At 40.3% G+C, this 19,052-nt stretch overlaps 1 long non-coding RNA gene across 1 annotated transcript in view; it reads left to right on the top strand.

Moving 5' to 3' along the window:
* LOC145527383 (uncharacterized) overlaps positions 1-19,052 on the top strand; it is a 60,313-nt gene that overhangs the window by 2,646 nt on the left and 38,615 nt on the right. The window contains exon 3 of the long non-coding RNA XR_014069721.1: positions 8,901-8,985. This is a non-coding gene — a long non-coding RNA (uncharacterized LOC145527383). The remainder of the gene's footprint in view (positions 1-8,900; positions 8,986-19,052) is intronic.

Raw genomic sequence — 19,052 nt, 5'->3', positions numbered from 1 at the left:
TACAGTAATAACACAGTGTGGTATCAGTGTCAAGACAGACAAAATGAAGTTAACAAAATAGAGTGCAGAAATAGACCTACACAAATATGGTAAATTGATTTTCAACAAATATGCCAATGCAATGCAATGGGGGAAGGATAGTCCTTTTAACAAATGATGCTGAAACAATTGGATAGCATATGATAAAAATAAAAAATGAAAAGAATCTTGATCCTGTCCTCATTCCATATGCAAAAGGTAACTAAAAATGGATCATAAATCTAAATTTAAGTGCTAAAATTATAAATGTTATAGAAGAGAACATAGAAAAATTTTAGTGATCTAGAATTTGGCAAAGATTAAGAAAATAGCACAAAAAGCACAATCCATAAAAGGGAAAAATTATATTTACTCAATTTCACTTCCTTAAAATTAAAACTTCTGCTTTTCAAAACACACTTAAAATGAAAAGGCAAGCCATAGACTGGGAGCAGGTATTTGCAAAATATATATTTGACAAGGGACTTCTAACTATAATATATAAAGAACTGGTAAAATTCAATAAGACAACCAATTTTTTTAAATGGACAAAAAATTTAAATACACACCACACTTAAGAAAATATGGATGACAAAATAAGAACACAAAAATATGCTCAACATCATTACCATCAAGGAAATGCACGTTAAAAGTACAAGATATCACTGCACATCCTAGTCAACAGAATGGCTAAAATTAAAAAGACTGATCATATAAAGTGGGCAAGGATGTGGAACGACAGGAATTCTCATAGGATGTATTTTGGGAATGCAAAATGATACAACTATTTTTGGGAAAAAATATGGCCATTTTTAAAAGAGTTACACACACCTGCCATATGATCCAGCCATTCCACTTTTAGGTATTTACCCGTAAAGACTTATACATGAATATTCATTGCAGCATTATTTGTATGGATAAATATCAAAATAATTATTTTGAGTGAAAGAAATCAGACTAAAAGACAATTCAACCAGTGATTTCACTGATATAAAATTCTAGAGAATCCAGACTATAGTGAGACAGAAAGCAGTGTTTACTTGGAGTGAGGGATAAAAAGGGGCCAGGGTAGAGATGAGTGGGAGGGTAGAATTACTTAGAGGCAAGAGAAAACTTTTGGGGGTGATAGGTTCATTTTCTTGATTCTAGTGATGGTTTCATGGGTGTATGGCCTCACTGGTGGCTCAGACAGTAAAGAATTCGCCTGCATTGCAGGAGACCCAGGTTCGATCCTTGGGTCAGGAAGATCCCCTGGAGAAGGGAATGGCAACCTGCTCCAGTACTCTTGCCTGGAGAATCCCATGGACAAAGGAGCCTGGTGGGCTACTGTCTATGGGGTCACAAAGAGTCGTACCCTGAGCAACTAACACACATTTAATAGGTATAGACCTGTGTCAGAATCTCTCAAATTGTACACTTCTATCATGTGCAGTTTATTATACCTTAACAATGCCGATTATACCTTAACGATGTTGGGAGAAAAACATATCTGTTTAAATTCTAAGAGACTTTATATTTCAACCTGATCTGAGCCTGGAAGTCAGGAAAATCACTTTAAAAATTACCTTCAATTTTATGAAATAGGGCCAGTACTCTTACATAGTTCATGGAAAATATAATAAGGACTGGACTTTAGGCAAGATTACAAAACTTAAATATTTTAAAATTAACATTAAATTGGTGTTATTACAGACATCTCTAGATAGTTCTTTCTTATCAGTACAGCTCTTTTCTTAACTTTGCACAAGCATAATAAGTTAGCTAGAATGTAAACCAATAGGATAGTAATAAGGATTATCTTAAAAACCATAATAAAAGAGATTAGAAGTTCTCTCTGGAACAAGACTTATGAAGTTGTTTTGTAGTAAGATAAGGAAGCCTTTCGGAGAAGGCAATGGCACCCCACTCCAGTACTCTTGCCTGGAAAATCCCATGGACGGAGGAGCCTGGTATGCTATAGTCCATGGGGTCGCTAAGAGTTGGACACAACTGAGCGACTTCACTTTAACTTTTCCCTTTCATGCACTGGAGAAGGAAATGGCAACCCACTCCAGTATTCTTGCCTGGAGAATCCTAGGGATGGCGGAGCCTGGTGGGCTGCCGTCTATGGGGTCGCACAGAGTCGGACATGACTGAAGCGACTTAGCAGCAGCAGCAGCAGCAGCAGCAGCAAGGAAGCCTTTATTTTTCTTTAATATATAGAAAAAGTGGAGGAAAAATGTTTGTAGGAAGCCATAAATATAAACAGTTATGGGGGGAGGGATAAATTAGGAGTTTGGGATTAACAGATACTATATAAAATAGATAAACAAGGTCAACTATATTCAATATCTTGTAATAATCTATAATTGAAAAGAATATATAACTGAATCACTTTGCTGTATACCTGAAACTAATACGAACTTGTAAATCAATGACAGTTTTAAGAAAAAATTTTAAAAAGAGTTATGGGAGAAGAAATCTCTAAGTTAATCCTTTTATAAGAAGAAGGATCCTCTTGTAATGAATCTTGCAATTTATAATGTGTATTCAGATTGCCATAGTTTATATACATATTTTCCAGTTAAAACAGAGGCTTCGAGAAAATTGTAGTAAACACAGTCCTTTAGTTAAGACCAGGAAAATTTTGAAATATTTTTTCTAGGAAAGTATGTCCAGTGTCTCCTGCTTTTCATAAGGTCACTAAACATCTGTGACAGGGCTGTGGGAATATATGAGGAAGGCTTTCAGTGGCTATGGGTTGTAAACCTTTTTAACTTCCTGTATATAATTCATAAAATCATAGAGTAGAAAGAACTAATAAGTCATCTTGTCCAACATTCTTCTTTTATAGATGAGGAAACTGAGATCCAAAGGTGGGAAATAATTCACCTAAGGACTAAAGAGCAAGTTAACTAAACTGGGTTAGAATCCAGAAATTTTCTGGCCACTAGTGCTTTCCCTCACAATGTATTACTGCTTTTAATTAGATCAAGGTAGAACACAGAGGAACAAGTCATCTACAGTTAAGATGAAAGCATCATCATTTTCCAGGATACTGAACGTTGAGGTTTTTATATTTGACTCACTCCCCCTCTCAGGCTGCTGCTTCTCAAGCTCTGGCCTCAGCCCTCTGCTTTTATTTTTAAACATTTGGAGAGCTCATGCACTCATAGCTGCAGTTATCACCTGTATACAGATGATTCCCAAGTCAACATTGACTAATGTTAATTTTCATTGGTGTATCAATCCTGTACTTCCCTAATTACATAGGCTCTCTCCTACAGGAATGAATATTACAGTAATGGCACCTGAATGCAACAATTTCTATATCAAAATGGCTTCAATATTTCTTCTGGTCTCTCGGACTCAATCATATGAAGAGATATCTTTCTATCTCTTAAAGCATTCTGGTATCCTGTACCTTCGTTAAAATTTCTTCTCATTTTTTTAATCCTTTTTTTTTTTTTGAGTTCTTAGTGCTCTGTATGTATTATCTCCTATAAGCCTCACAGTGGTCCTAAAAGACAGATGTTAAAGATACTAATATCATCTCAGTTTTACAGACAAGAAAACAGTCCTAGAGAGGTGCAATAACTTGCCCAAGTTCACATAGTGTGTACATGGCAGAGCAAGGATTCAAACCCACTGTCTGAATTCAGAACCTCATGTTTTAGCTACTGTACTTTACTATTGGGTATAACCCATTCTTGTTTATTCCTATCATCTCAAAGTTCCATATTAGATCAATGGCCACAGATAGATTAGCATACCTTAGCTGATCAATCTATACTGAAACATATTTATTCAGTCTATTCTGTATCTTGCTGTCAGAGCAAGCAACTTAAAATATTAACTTTTAAGTCCATACCACAAAGGTTCAGTTCAGTTTCTCAGTCATGTCCGACTCTTTGCGACCCCATGGACTGCACCATCACCAGCTCCCTGTCCATCACCAACTCCCAGAGCTTACTCAAACTCATGTCCATCGAGTCAGTGACGCCATCCAACCGTCTCATCCTCTTTCGTCCCCTTCTCCTGCCTTCAATCTTTCCCAGCATCAGGGTCTTTTCTAATGAGTTGGTTCTTTGCATCAGGTGGCCAAAGTATTGCAGCTTCAGCATCAGTCCTTTCAATAAACATTTAGGACTGATTTCCTTTAGGATTGACTGGTTTGACCTCTTTGCAGCCCAAGGGACTCTCAAGAGTCTTTTCCCAGCACCACAGTTCAAAAGCATCAGTTCATCAGCACTCAGCTTTCTTTATAGTCCAACTCTCACATCCATACAAGACTACTAGAAAAACCATAGCTTTGACTATATGGACTTTTGTCAGCAAAGTAATGTCTCTGTTTTTTAATATGCTGTCTAGGTTTATCATAGCTTTTCTAATGAGGTGCTGGTGCTCAATATTAAGCCAGAGCAGGTCAAGAAAATGTACCCTAGTGTTTGGCAACTGTTTTAAATGAGTGATTTTACCACCCCATTGCCCTAAAGATCTATCTGGGTCTTGGGGGAGAGAGAGTTCTCTATACTACCTACCCCCAGGGTTATTATGTTAATCCAAGCCACCTCCTAACACCCTCGCCCACAATCCTTCATTGCAATGTACTGTGATCACTGATCTTAACAGAACTCTTCACCGCCCACCTTCCTTAGTCATAACTCATCCCTCACTTCAGGCAAGCTTATTCTCTGCCTCAGCCATCTCAATTTGACCCCAGGAATTTTGATTTTCCTGCCAACATCTCCTCTGCCATTATCTGCTTTTTCTTTGAAAGACTTTTTGCCTTACTGAAACCAGAGGAATTCACCTCCCTGACAACATTTTTTGGCTAGGAGACAAGTTAACATTTTCTTCCCTAGCCATCAGATCCTTTCACAATGTTTTACCACTGTAAATGTTTTACTACTATCAATCAGCCATCTTGATGCCTGCAGTGCAAGAGACCTGGGTTCAATCTCCAGGTCAGGAAGATCCCCTGGAGAAGGAAATGGCAGTATTCTTGCCTGGAAAATCCCATTGACAGAGGAGCCTGGCAGGCTACAGTCCATGGGGTCACAAGAGTTGGACACGATTTAGCAACTAAACCATATCAGCCGTCTTTAAGCTCTTCCCTCTGGAAGTCTGTTTTTTCCTAAACCAGCTGTGCCTATTAATAATATAGATGAAAGTCATGTTTCTCCTTATGCAAACATGAGCCTCAAACCATCATGTATAATGCAAGGAAAAATCAATCTGATGCATACAGACAGGGCCAGGGGAAATGAAGTGAAAAAATTCAAGAACAACATAGAGGTTACTTGGTCCAATCCTGGAAGCTATTCACCTTGGTTTTTTGGGTCTTTATTGTCAGACAGACAAATAGGAAATAGCAAAGTCTATCCTGAGAGAGCAAAACTCAGGTCAGTTTATCACTTTGCTACATGGAAAACAAAGACTAGAAGCAGCTGGTTCATTATTGTATTTCCAGATTATGTGAGACATGTCTTTTTACAGATAATAAATTTGTACTAATTTGTTTTGAATTAGAATCCAAACAATCCTTCATCGCTATGTCCTATGATCACTGATCTCAGCATAAATGTTTATGGCCTCTCCTTGCATTTGATTTTAAGTTTTAAAATTTAGAACAGTCTGTCTATTCTGCTTTTTTCATGCTATCAACTTGTTACAAAAACTGGGTGTGTTAGGGTTCAACCAGAGAAACAGAACAAGTAGGAAATACATTCTAAGAGATATATTGCAAGAAACTGACTCAGTTGTCAGGGCTGTTATGGCAAGCTGGAAATCCATAGAGCAAGCTGTCAGGAAGGAAGGCTGGAACTCTTGGGCATGAGTTGAAACTACTACACTCTGGTAGAATTTCTTCTTCCAGGAAGCTTCACTTTTGCTCTTAAATTCTTTGAACTTATTGAATCAGACCCACCCAGATCATCTAGAATAATCTCCCTTGTTTTTGTTGTTCAGTCCCTAAGTCCTGTCTGACTGTTTGCAACCCCTTACCTAAAGTCAATTGATCAGGACTTTAATTTCATTTACAAAATACCTTCAGAGAAACACTTAGATTAGTGTTTGAATAACTAGGGACTAAGAGGAACTAAAGAGCCTCTTAATGAAAGTGAAAGGGGAGAGTGAAAAAGCTGGTTTAAAACTCAACATTCAAAAAACTAAGATCTTGGCATCAGGTCCCATCCCTTCATGGCAAATAATGGGGAAACAATGGAAACAGAGACTTTTTTGGGGGGGCTCCAAAATCACTGCAGATGGTGACTGCAGCCGTGAAATGAAAAGACACTTGCTCCTTGGAAGAAAAGCTATGACCAACATAGACAGCATATGAAAAAGCAGAGACATTGCTTTGCCAACAAAGGTCCATTCAGTCAAAGCTATGGTTTTCCCAGTAGTCATGTATGGATGTGAGAATTGGACCATAAAGAAGGCTGAGCATCGAAAAATTGATGCTTTTGAACTCTGGTGTTGGAGAAGACTCTTGAGAGTCTCTTGGACCACAAGGAGATCAAACCAGTCCATCCTAAAGAAAATCAACCCTGAATATTCATTGGAAGGACTGATGCTGAAGCTTCAATACTTTGGCCACCTGATGCGAAGAGCTGACTCATTTGAAAAGACCCTGATGCTGGGAAAAATTGAAGGCAGGAGAACAAGGTGATGACAGAGGATGAGATGGTTGGATGGAATCACTGAATTGATGGGCATGAATTTGAGCAGGCTCCAGGAGATGGTGAAGGATAGGAGTCCTGGTGTGCTGCAGTCCATGGGGTTGCAGAGAGTCAAGACTGAGTGGCTGAGCAACAGCAAAACAAGATTTAGCTACGTTAATGTATAAGGACTATCACTCTGGGTTAGCTGTTGCATAGACTATCCCTTCATTTTGGATTTATCTGTTTTCTTCCATTTATCTTGCTCCCTTTTCTTGCCACATTTCCTGTGTAAGTAGTTTGGCTTTAGAGGCTTGATTTGTCACATGTTCACCTGTTTAGGCAGGAATAGGTTGTGCTGTGTGCTTCGTGCTGCATCACATCAGGAGGGACTCCCATCAATATTTCATCTAACGCTTTTATCCAATATGATGGCAGCCTGAATTTATTTTATTAAGGATTACAAAATGTTGATTTTCTAGTTATCAGAAATTAGTAGCTTAGTTCTCACTAAATTATCACTTAGTAGCATCACTTTTGTAAAAAGTGTAAAAAGGCTATTTGTTTACCCTGAAATACTGTTCACCCAGGAAAGATAGGAGAAATACCAAATTCTTTCCTTTTAAGGAGCTGGTAACTAGCTACTTACAATTGTGTCCTGGTTGAGGAATTTTACTTTTTCAGTATAATTATGAATTTGTGGGTTTCAAATATTTGATCAATTGAATTTATTATTAGTTTTGATGTTTATATAGTCCCATTTTTGGCCAGTGATAACCACAGTATATAGTCTTTTTGGCAAGACTTTGATAGCTTCCTTGCATTCTGGTTCCTGGATTATTTTCTATGTTTTCTGCTCCAGATCTGGAACTAGCCATTCTTCCAAGGAATTCTAGATCCTTTTACTTAGGAATGGTATACAGGGTCCAATCTTGTTACTAGATACATCCATAGCTATTGGACTATCATTACTTCTAGTCATTTTCAGTGTACAGAGTTAGGGAAATTAAAAAGGAAATAATAATCTAGAGTTCATATTGATGTTCCTAATTTAAATATACTATTACAAGATTTAAAATCTTAATTAGTCTTTTCATGTACTAGTACTGGATTGTTTTAATTACAAGGGATTTATAATATGTTTTTCTATCTGATTGTGATAACCTCCTCCTCTATCTCTCTTTTTGTCCTCAATGGAGAGAACTCATCTGAAGGGGAAAGGAAGCCAGGCCATTATGAATGATTGTCTAACAAAGCCTTAGTCAAGGGATGGGGAGTGGGTTGGAGTGAGGTAATTTTAACTCGATTTTTATCCATGAACCAATTCCCATGGAATCAAATCCATGTCATAGATTTATAAAGGTATGTTAATAAAAACTGCAAAGGCTGTCTGCACTAAAAAGTCAGTATTTTAGGTTAAGGTAAGTACTGCTTTGGTCCATTTCAAATGGAGTTAATTGCAGTTGGAGAAAGAAGCACTAATTCTCCACTTGTCCCACACTAGGATAAACAGGGATGCCTGGTTAAATTTGAATTTCAGGTAAACAACAGGTTTTTGTTTTTTTTTTTAGTATAAATAGGCCCCAAATATTACTTCACACCAATATATGGGACTAAAATGTTATTTATTATTCACCAGAAATTTAAATTTAACAGGGCATCTTGATGTTTGTCCTGCTAAACTCAGCATGCCTATCCAGCACATTCCTTAGCTTTGGTACTTCAGGGATTTCAGCCCATCAGCACTGGTGTCAGGCAACTGCAATAATAGCAGGCAGAGATGGCCATGCCTGCAGAGTTTTGTGGTGGCTGGAGAAAAAAGTAGCAGTCTCTAATAGACAACTGTCATCTAGAGAAGTAGCACTGTTAGCTGGTAGATGCCACAGAGGATATTACCAAGGAGCAGCAGCAGAGTCTGGTAATGTCACTGGTTTCCTGTGGGTCCTGCAGTTCCCAGAGGAGATAGAAGCAGTGCTCAGTACAGACAGTGGTGCCTGGTAGATGTATTGATACCTTAGAGGAAATAGTAATAGTGCTTGGTAGGAAAAGGAAGAAACAAGCAGAAGTGGCCAGAGCGTGTAATGGAAGATATGACAGCACTCACTGGAGAGGAATTAGACTAAGAGCGGTGGGAAAAACAATGCCAAAAGGATGATAACCATACTTGCTAGTGAACACAGTTTAGTTGCCTGCTTCTGGATATATCTAAAGGGATGTTTCTTTCTTTTTTTTTTTTTTAAGGAGTAGGACTCTGCTTCAACAGAGCCAGAGAAATGCAGATTGCATTGGTTCCTTCCAAGCCATCATTCTAGAAAAGGAGAATAAAGTAAGTATAGACAGTGTCACAAGTATAGACAGTATCATAATGATCTCTGCCTCTGCCCACACTTTACTGATATCAACCAATAACCCCCAATGCAGGGCTCTCTGTGGAAGCTACTTTGGGCACAGGGCTTAAGTTAGGGGCCTAAATATTATCCAGAAAGAGAAGATGCAAAGGGAGCCACAAGTCCACTTATCTAACCACGTATGTAGTGTGGAAGTGATGGATGGCTACTCTGCCTCTAGGGACCAGGCCCTGCCAGAGTCTGAGACAGAAAGCGGACAGTTGAGTGCCATGAATAAGTCCTGAGTTTTAAGGCAGAATAACTCTACACACAGTGAAATAAGGGCTAATAGAGGTCCTGACCTTTATCAATGAGGTTAGCAATGGCTCTTCTCATCGTGGTGGTGGTTTAGTCACTAAGTTGTGTCCAATTCTTGTGACCCCACGGACTGTAGCCTGCCAGGCTCCTCCGTTCATGGGCTTCTCTAGGCAAGAATACTGGAGTGGGTTGCCATTTCCTTCTCCAGGGTTCTTCTTGTGAGGGAGTGTTAGAAAGGGGACATCTAGGGACTCCCTGGTGGTCCAGTGGTTAAGACTTCATGCTCCCAATACAAGGGGCCCAGGTTTGATCCCTGGTCAGGGAACTAGATCCTGCATGCCACAACTAATGATCCTGCATGATGCAAGAAAGATCCCCAATAGCGCAGCTAAGATCTGGTGCAGCAAAATAAAAATGGGGGAGGGGAAACATAGAGGCAGGAGCAAGGATGAGAATATTCTCTTGCTTCTGTTAAAGTTTGAAATGTTTCCCAGCTCTGGTTGCCACCACATGAATTTTCTCCCTATATAGGTGCAGACCACCCAGCTTACACACTGAAATATTACTGTGTCATTTTCACTGAACATTTTAGTTCTTTGATCTACCCACACTGGAGTTTCAGACACTGGTCAAGATGTCCCACAGACAAAGCCATATTTCAGTCCACATCGGCATCAGGTTTGCCTCTTGCCTAGACACTAGTCAATACCCATGGTGAGTTCACATCGTCTCTGATATCTACTGGTGCCATATGCCCCATCCCACCCCCTTTCCAAATTTATAACCCAAACACTTTCCATGCTGGACTTCAGATTTAGACATCTCCTTCCCATAACCTCTACTACACAGACATTCCACTTGATAGTATACCTTTAATAGGATCTTTTAGGAATTCTGCTAATGGAGAAAACATGACATGACTACATGACTTTAACATATCTGTAATAATATTTCAGCTTTATGCAGTTTTGTAACATCTGTCTTTGTTATTGCTATTATTTATAATACATATAAATATTGCTATAATTACTAAATATATTCAGTTCAGTTCACTCACTCAGTTGTGTCTGACTCTTTGTGACCCCATGGACTACAGCACACCAGCCCTCTCTGTCCATTACCAACTCCTGGAGTCTACTCAAACTCACGTCCATTGAGTCGGTGATGTTATCCAATCATCTCATCCTCTGTCATCCCCTTCTCTTCCCACCTTCAATCTTTCCCAGCATCAGAGTCTTTTCAAATGAGTCATCTCTTCGCATCAGGTAGCCAAAGTATTGGAGTTTCAGCTTCCACATCAGTCCTTCCAGTGAACACCCAGAACTGATTTCCTTTAGGATGGACTGGTTGGATCTCCTTGCAGTCCAAAGGACTCTCAACAGTCTTCTCCAACACCACAGTTCAAAAGCATCAGTTCTTCAGTGCTCAGCTTTCTTTATAGTCCAACTCTCACATCCATACATGACTACTGGAAAAACCATAGCTTTGACTAGATAGACCTTTGTTGGCAAAGTAATGTCTCTGCTTGTTAATATGCTATCTAGGTTGGTCATAACTTTCCTTCCAAGGAGTAAGCGTCTTCTAATTTCATGGCTGCAATCACCATCTGCAGTGATTTTGGAGCCCAAAAAAATAAAGTCTGACACTGTTTCCACTGTTTCCCCATCTATTTGCCATGAAGTGATGGGACCAGATGCCATGATCTTAGTTTTCTGAATGTTGAGCTTTAAGCCAACTTTTTCACTCTCCTCTCTCACTTTCATCAAGAGGTTTTTTAGTTCTTCTTCACTTTCTGCCATAAGGGTGGTGTCATCTGCATATCTGAGGTTATTGATATTTCTCCCAGCAATCTTGATTCCAGCTTGTGCTTCACCCAGCCAAGCATTTCTCATAATGTACTCTGCATATAAGTTAAATAAGCAGGTGACAATATACAGCCTTGAAATACTCCTTTTCCTATTTGGAACCAGTCTGTTGTTCCATGTCCAGTTCTAACTGTTGCTTCCTGACCTGCATACAGGTTTCTCAAGAGGCAGGTGAGGTGGTCTGGTATTCCCATCTCTTTCAGAATTTTCCACAGTTTCTTGTGATCCACACAATCAAAGGCTTTGGCATAGTCAATAAAGCAGAAATAGATGTTTTTCTGGAACTCTCTTGCTTTTTCGATGATCCAGCGAATGTTAGCAATTTGATCTATGGTTCCTCTGCCTTTTCTAAAACCAGCTTGAACATCTAGAATTTCATGGTTCACATATTGCCGAAGCCTGTCTTGGAGAATTTTAAGCATTACTTTACTAGCATATGAGATGAGTGCAATTGTGCGGTAGTTTGAGCATTCTTTGGCGTTGCCTTTCTTTGGGATTGGAATGAAAACTGACCTTTTCCAGGCCTGTGGCCACTGCTGAGTTTTCCAAATTTGCTGGCATATCGAGTGCAGCACTTTCACAGCATCATCTTTTAGGATTTGAAATAGCTCAACTGGAATTCCATCACCTCCACTAGCTTTGTTTGTAGTGATGCTTTCTAAGGCCCACTTGACTTCACATTCCAGGATGTCTGGCTCTAGGTGAGTGATCACACCATCGTGATTATCTGGGTCATTAAGATCTTTTTTGTACAGTTCTTCTGTGTATTCTTGCCACCTCTTCTTAATATCTTCTGCTTCTGTTAGGTTCATACCCTTTCTGTCCTTTATCGAGCCCATCTTTGCATGAAATGTTCCCTTGGTATCTCTGATTTTCTTGAAGAGATCTCTTGTCTTTCCCATTCTATTGTTTTCCTCTGTTTGTTTGCACTGATAACTGAGGAAGGCTTTCTTATCTCTCCTTGCTATTCTTTGGAACTCTGCATTCAAATGGGTATATTTTTCCTTTTCTCCTTTGCTTCTCACTTCTCTTCTTTCCACAGCTATTTGTAAGGCCTCCTCAGACAGCCATTTTGCTTTTTTGTATTTTAGCTTTTGATGAAATTATAGTCTTCATAGGTAAAAGAATATGCCCAATAGAGTATTCTGTTAGATATTTTGGTATTTATAGAGATTGTACTTTTCATTGACTTTGTCTTTTTTTTTTAATCACAAAAGAATGTCTTCAATTTACCTGAAGACAAAAACCTAGACAAAATAAAAATGAGTGAAGCATGCAAATGATTCTAATTTCTAGAGAATCTTAAAATTTACTATGCAGAATATCAGATTGCCAAGAAAGCACCCTAAGTAGATCCTTAACATCGCTCACTATTAGAGAAATGCACATCAAAACTACAATGAGATACCACCTCATACCAGTCAGAATGGCCATGATCAAAAATCTACAAACAATAAATGCTGGAGAGGGTGTGGAGAAAAGGGAACCTTCTTGCATTGCTGGTGGGAATATAAACTGATACAGACACTATGGAAGATGGTATGGAGATTCCTTAAAAAACTAGGCCTAAAACTACCATATGACTCAGCAGTCCCACTACTAGGCATACATCCTGAGGAAATCAAAATTGAAAAGACATGTGTACCCCAATGTTCATTACAGCACTATTTACAATAGCTAGAACATGGAAACAACCTAGATGTCCATTGACATGAATGGATAAAGAAACTGTGGTACATATATAGAATGGAATATTACTCAGCCATAGAAAGGAGCATATTTGAGTCAGTTCTAATGAGGTGGATGAACCTAGAACCTATTATACAGAGTGAAGTAAGTCAGAGAAATATAAATATCATATATTAATGCATATATGTATATATATCTAGAAAGATGGTACTGATGAATTTATTTAGAGAACAGACCTATGGGCATGGCGGGAGGGGAGGAGGGAGAGGGTGAGATGTATGGAGAGAGTAACATGGAAACTTACAATGCCATATATAAAGTAGATAGCCAATGGGAATTTGCTCTATGACTCAGGGAACTCAAACAGGGGCTCTGTAACAATCTAGAAGGGTGAAATGGGGAGGGAGATGGGACGGAAATTTGGGAGGAGTACCTATGGCTGATTCTTGTTGATGTTTGACAGAAAAGAACAAAATTCTCTAAAGCAATTATCCTTCAATTAACAAATAAAAATTTTTAAAAAGCACCCTAGATTTCAAAGACTAAAATAAAAAATCTAGTGAAGAACCACATTTTGCTAACATTTATTGGTTTTGTGGTTGCTGAGGGAACTCGACTTTCTTTAAGTTGACCACTGTCCAAAACACACTGCAGTTTCCCTGCTAAAATAAATATTAATGTGAGATTACTCACAGAGGTGAGTCAACGCACAACTCGTAAAGTTCAAGTATAATAGTCTTTATGTATCCTTCTGGCTTGTTCACAACTGCATTCTGTACCAAGAGAGTCATCAGGAAGAACAATATTTGGATGGTCAGGAACAATTGGCCCTGTAATGGATGATCTTAAACCTGGATACAGAGAGCTGGATAAAGGTATTGACTTGGAGCTCATGAAATCTGAAAGTGTATGCATGTGGTCATTCAGCATTTACTGAGAGCCAGCCATGTGTGTGCTGATATATATGGTACCCTTAGGTCCAGGCACAAAACTCCTACAATATCCTAAGTGATCAAAGCACTAGGAACATCTTTTGTTCTAGTATTTATGTTTTGACCCTGGATCCTGACACAGAGTTCCTAAATCTCTTGGAATCTTTTCCCTGGGTAATAGAAGTGTCTTTTGTTCTAATGATGTGACTTTTGGTAGGCTTCTAGATGGTGGGTGATCACCAGAAAGACTAAGTCATGAATAGAAGCTTGAAACTGTTCAGTCTCACCCCCCATCATCCAGAGAGGAATTGGAAATGGATTTAATGAGTGATCATGCTTATGTGATGAAGCCTCTATAAAAATCCTCACAGGAACTTCCCTGGTGTACCAGTGGTTAAGAATCTGCCTGCCAATGTAGGGATGGTGTTGGTGGTAGACATGGGTTCAGTCCCTGATCTGGGAAATAAGATCCCACATGCCACATGGCAACTAAGCTCTGGCGCCACAACTATTCAAGCCCATGTGCTGCTGAGAGCCAGTGCTCCACAACAAGAGGAGCCACCACAATGAGAAGCCCCTACACTGCAACTAGAGAGTAACCCCCACTCCCTGCAACTAGAGAAAGCCTGAGCACGGCAGTGAAGAGCCCATGAGCAGCAATGCAGACCCAGCACTGCCAAAAGAACCACCCCAGAGTACAGGGTTCAGAGAGCTTCCAGGTTGGTGACACATAGGTGCTGGGAGATTGGTGTACCTGGAGAAGGCCTGGGAGCTCTGTACCCCTTCCCACATACCTTGTTCTGTGCATCTCTTCCTCGTCCTGTGCATCTGTATCCTTTATCATATCTCTTTAGATAGACTGGTAAACAGTAAACTGTTTTCCTGCACTCTGTGAGCCATTCTAGTAAATTAATCAAACCTGAGGAGCGGATTCTGGGAACCTCTGTTCTATAGCCAATGGTTCAGAAGCAAGGGCTTCCCTAGTAGCTCAGTTGGTAAAGAATCTACCTGCAATGCAGGAGACCCGAATTCGATCCCTGGGTCGGGAAGATCTCCTAGAGAAGGGAATGTCAACCCACTCCAGTACTCTTGCCTGGAGAATTCCATGAACAGAGGACCTGGTGGGCTACAGTCCATGGGATTGCAAAGAGTCGGACATGACTGTGCGACTAACTTTCCTTTCAGAAGCATGGATAACAACCCGGACTTTGATTGGCGTCTGAAGTGGGAAGGAGGGACAGGCTTTTGGAACTGAACCCTTAACTGGAGGGATCTGGTGCTATCTGCAGGTGGACTTTGTCAGAACTGAATTAACATCCTTCCCAGGTAGCGCTCGTGGTAAGGAACCTGCCTGCCAGTGCAGAAGAGGGAAGAACGTGGGTTCAATCCCTGCATCTGGAAGATTCCCTGGAGGAGGAAATGGCAACCCACCCCAGTATTCTTGCCTGGAGAATCCCAAGGACAGAGCAGCCTGGAGGGCTACAGCCCATAGGGTTGCAAAGAGTCAGACACGACTTTGCGTGCACATGTGATACCCAGCTGTTATCCCAGAGACTTGCTTGTTGTGGGGAAAATCTCACACATATGCGAAGACAGAAGTGTTGTGAGTGTGGCAACAGTATGAGAGTAAAGGAAAGACACACACAGTTCTTCTAACACAAGTAAGAATGATACCATGTCGCATAAGCTAACAGACATACAAATTACAAAGAGAAAGAATGAGAAGAATGACTAATGTTTGTGGGAGGTAGCCTTCTAAAAAGACTCCCAGTGATCCCTCACCTCCTGATATTCATTGTTTTTGTTGTTTAGTCTCTAAGTCGTGTCTTTTGCAACCCCATGGACTGTAGCCCACCAGGCTTCTCTGTCCATGGGATTTCCCAGGCAAGAATACTAAAGTGGATTGCCGTTTCCTTCTCCAGGGCATCTTGCCCACCCAGGGATTGAAGCTGCATCTTCTGCATTGGCAGGCAGATTCTTTAACACTGAGCCACCAGGGAACGACCTTGGTGCATTCATGCCTTGGCATAATCCCTTCCTCTTAAGTGTGAGCTGCACATAGTAATTTACTTATAATGAACAGAATATGCAAAAGTAATGGGAATCACCTCCAAGATTAGGTGTAAAAGATGATTTCTATCTTGCTAGCATACTTTCTGACTCTTCAACCTTGCTGGCTCTGATGAAGCAAGTTGCCATTCTGTGAGCTACCCCAATAGTGAGTTCCACATGGGAAAGTATGGTGGTTAGCCTTTGGCAGATAGCAAACAAGGAACTAAATCCTGCCAACAACCATGTGAATAAACTTGAAAGTGATTCTGCCCATAGAAAAGCCTTGAGAAGAATACAGCCGTAGCTGACACTGCAACTCTGAGAGAGCCCTGAAGCAAAGGGCCCAGTTGGCCATGCCCAGATTGCTGACAGACAACAACTCTAGATAACAAGTGTTCTACAAGTCAGTAAGGTTAGGCTTAATACTTTGGCCACCTGATGCAAAGAACCAGCTCATTGGAAAAGACCCTGATGCTAGGATAGATTAAAGGCAGGAGGAGAAGGGGATGACAGAAAGTGAGAGGTTGGATGGCATCACCAATTCGATGGACATGAGTTTGAGCAAACTCCAGGAGACAGTGAAGGACAGGGAGGCCTGGTGTGCTACAGTCCATAGGATCACAAAGAGTTGGACATGAGTGAGCGACTGAACAATAACAACAACAAGGTTAGGGGTAATTTATTATGCAGCAACAGATAATAAATACAATCGGGGAAAAAAAGCAAAGGTATTTGAAACAGAAGGAATGGCACTTGCAAAGATGAGAAGTCATGACACTAGTTACATTCCAGAATAGCAAATATTCTTGTGTAGTTACATCATGAAGGATTCTTGCAGAAATGACTGGAGAAAAGTTTTGAGATAAGAATTTGAAGCCAAATTGTAAAATGTGTTCAAGAATCATTTGTATCAGTCAGCGTGTCCTCACAGCAAACAGAAATCTCTCCAATTATTTTAAACAGAAAAACCTTAACACAGGGAATTAGTTATTGTTGGAAGGACTTAGAACCTAAGTGTGAAAGCTACAACTATAGCTGCTTCCCACCACCCATAATGTTAGCTTAGCTTCTGGAACTTGGCTGCAGAAAAGCCATGAACGACAATCATGCTTGCCCGTAGCCAATTGCTGAAGTTGTGCAAAGCTGGTCTCTCCCTCCTTCTGCTTCTAGCTCCTGGATCATTGTGTAGTGCCAGAAAGTAAGGAAGTGACCAACAAAAGCACAATTATGGGAGTAGGCCAAAGGGACACAGGAACAAATGAAAGAGTTCCTAATGGTCAACTGGAGCAATTTGAGAAAAAAAGAAATGAAATAGTACTGGGTGCTAGTGGTGCTAGTGGTGCTAGTGGTAAAGAACCCGTCTGCCAATGAAGGAGACTTAAGAGACATGAGTTCGATCCCTGAGTTGGGAAGATCCCCTGGAATAGGAAATGGCAACCCACTCCAGTATTCTTCCCTGGTCAAAACTGGGGCTTCCCTGGTGGCTCAGAAGGTAAAGCGTCTGCCCAAAGTGTGGGAAACCAGGGTTTGATCCCTGGGTCGGGAAGATCCCCTGGAGAAGGAAATGGCAACCCACTCCGTGCTCTTGCCTGGAAAATCGCATGGACGGAGAAGCCTGGTAGGCTACAGTTCATGGGGTCATAAAGAGTTGGACACAACTGAGCGACTTCACTTTCACTTTTCACCAGTATTCTTGCCTAGAGAATCCTATGGACAGAAGAGCCTGTCCTTTGTCCATAGGTGGGCTACAGTCCATAGGGTCCCAAAGAGTCAGACACAACTGAAGCGACAAAGCACGCACACATGCAAGCTCGTGAATAGTATTGGATTATACTAAAGTAACAAATATTCATTAGTCCATATTGATAGAAATAAGCTATTGAATAAATTAAGGAGATTATTAAATCAGTATCCTGTGCAAGAGAATTACAAGTAACTTATGTAGACATTTCACTTCCAAGGAGGCAGAACATAACTCCCCTACTTAAGTATGGGCTATGTATTGTGACTTCTTTCCAAAGAGCACAATGTAGAAAGGGAGAAAGAATGCTCTCAGCTGGTTGCAGTATTTTAAAAATGCTCTGAGGTCAAACCTGACCTTGCATATAGACCGTTATGGGGTAAGCAACTTAATTTTATTTACACTGAACTAGGAGATTGAACTGACAAATGCTTTTTTTCCTGTTTGGATACCCAAACCTTTTCTTTTCAGTGTGTGAATGACTCTCCCATTCCTTAGGAAGAGTTTATTTACTTGCATATTATTATTATTGTCTTTAGAAACCTGTTCTCCCCCAGAGCAACTGATTTTGCTTTGGGCACTAGCTGAAGGTCTAGAGAAGGGCAATAAAATGTTAAAATGTAGCATTCTTTGGCTTGAAAGTCAATATGATTCAAATCTGTTCAAGCCAATGGATATTTAGAAACTCCCACTACATGCAAACATGTGCTGGGTCTCAAGCCATCTGCTTTACTCCAGTTTTCTATGCTTGGCAATCAGTTTGTCTTCATTGGACCCACATTGGCATGTTAATATCTGACAGTTGGCCTGGACTTTATAAGCATGCAGTTTTACAGAGAACTCCTTCCCAAGACAGAGTAACTTTGTCCAAAGGAGTGCATCTGTAGTATTTGAGCCTGTGAGACAGGCATGGAGAAGAGTCATTTCTGGGCAGGGAAATCGTTTTCACCACATGCAAATATAATCACATGCAAATATAATCACCAGCCTCTTTCTAAAACTGGCTTTGGTAGGCTGGCTTGTAGGTCTGACCTGGGATGCCCCCTCACATTCTTCCAATTTCTCTTTGTTCAGTGGAGAATAAGGAGAATCTGCCTAGGAAAGAGGAAACTTCTAGACCAGGACGTACTTCTAGTTGGTTGTGACACTGGGCTCCACTTTTTTTTTTTAAACTATGAAAACAGAGTTTAGAGAAGCTTATCTTGAGTGCTTCTGAGCCTTACATTTTCTGATCCTATGAACTGAATCAGGTAAGTCTTTGCTGAGGTTGGTATCTGCCTCAGGGAAGGAGCAGTTCTCAAAGTCTTTTAATGCTTCTCTTTTCCCCTTGTTATTGCAATGAATTTTAAGAAAATTTCCCTGAGGTTGGGACAGGAGTCCTGAGGTGTTTTTCTTATTTCACCTCTGTGTTTTTTGGCAAGTGACTGATTTCAACCTTGCATATTGGAATGGTTTACATCCCTACATTG

Source organism: Giraffa tippelskirchi, chromosome 11 (genome assembly GCF_054371585.1).
Source record: "Giraffa tippelskirchi isolate mGirTip1 chromosome 11, T2T-mGirTip1v1.2.pri, whole genome shotgun sequence".
Classification (NCBI taxonomy): Eukaryota; Metazoa; Chordata; class Mammalia; order Artiodactyla; family Giraffidae; genus Giraffa; species Giraffa tippelskirchi.
Note: the sequence above shows the minus strand (reverse complement) of the source record. Positions and strands in the feature narration are given on the sequence as shown.